Source organism: Olea europaea, chromosome 11 (assembly GCF_002742605.1).
Source record: "Olea europaea var. sylvestris chromosome 11, O_europaea_v1, whole genome shotgun sequence".
In the NCBI taxonomy this organism is placed as follows: Eukaryota; Viridiplantae; Streptophyta; class Magnoliopsida; order Lamiales; family Oleaceae; genus Olea; species Olea europaea.
In genome coordinates this window covers 34,516,487-34,518,120 of record NC_036247.1, presented here as the reverse complement: position 1 = coordinate 34,518,120, position 1,634 = coordinate 34,516,487, and positions in this window count along the sequence as shown.

The following is a 1,634-nucleotide window of genomic DNA, read 5'->3' as shown; positions in this document are numbered from 1 at the left end:
TGAGGCTAGCAAATGGAGTCCTGAACTAGCTGCTGCTTGTGAGGTATGGAAAGAGATCAAATTTGAGTTTGCAGCAATGGATACTCTATAAGTAAGATAACAAGTAATTACCCTCCGTTCTCTTAATTGAAAACTCGGCCCAATCTTTTACTAAAAGGATTGAGCTGAATACAGAGATTCTATTGCATGTATTTTGGCTAAATACATACTTCTCCAGATATACAAGATTTGAAATACAAAATCTATGACTAAATCCAAATCGAAGACTCAAATGTTTCTATTGTTGTTTTGGATCCACAATTAATCCTATGGATCTTTAGGATTGGTATATTTTTTCTATATCCTGTAGTTTCCCTGAATCGAGCGAAGTATCACAAATCTTTCTACCCATCCTGTATATTGTCCTTTTCGTTCCGTGTTGGAATAGAACCTTAATTTATTACTTGTTATTAGTTAGTTATTAGACGAGATTTTACGAAAAAAAAATTCTTTCTAGGAGAGAACAAATATTTTTTTTTTGATGCGAAGACATAGGAGAAACTACTCTTTTTCATTATATTTAGAATGAAAAGGGATTCTATCATATTCATATATAGTGAAGTCTTACCTCGGATTCCCACAAAAGAAAATCATTTTTTACACTTATTATTAGTTAATAATGATAGTGAGTGGATTCACATGTTTATTCTAATAGGAAATGAAGATATTCAAATAAAGAATTTTGGATCGAATGACTATGCATCTATTGTATTTTTATGCAAATAAATAGGGGGAAGAAAACTCTATGGAAAGGTGGTGGTTTAATTCGATGGTGTTTAAGAAGGAGTTAGAACGCAGGTATGGAATAAATAAATCAATGGACAATCTTTGTCCTATTGAAAATACTAGTAAAAGTGAAGATACGAATAGAAAAGCTAAAAACATTCATAGTTGGAGGGGTCGTGACAATTCTAGTTACAGTAATGTCGATCATTTATTCGGCATCAAAGACATTTGAAATTTCATCTCTGATGATACTTTTTTAGTTAGAGATAGTAATGGAGACAGTTATTCTATCTATTTTGATATTGAAAATCAGATTTTTGAAATTAACAATGATCATTCTTTTCTGAGTAAACTAGAAAGTTCTTTTTATAGTAATCAGAATTCTACTTATCTGAATAATGGATCTACTAGTGAAGATCCATACTAAAATCGTTACATATATGATACTCAATATAGTTGGAATAATCACATTAATAGTTGAATTAACAGTTATCTTCAGTCTCAAATCTATATGGATACGTCCATTGTAAGTGATAGTAGTGACAATTACATTTCTAGGTGTATTTTTGGTAAACATACAAATAGTAGTGAAAGTGCAAGGTCCGGTATATGAACCCACACGAAGAGTAGTGATTTATCTCTAAGAGAAAGGTCTAATGATCTCGATGTAACTCAAAAATATAGGCATTTGTGGGTTCAATGCGAAAATTGTTATGGATTAAATTATAAGAAATTGTTGAAATCAAAAACAAATATTTGTGAACAATGTGGATATCATTTAATAATAAGTAGTTCAGATAGAATCGAACTTTTAATCGATCCCGGTAGTTGGCATCCTATGGATGAAGACATGGTCTCTTTGGATCCCA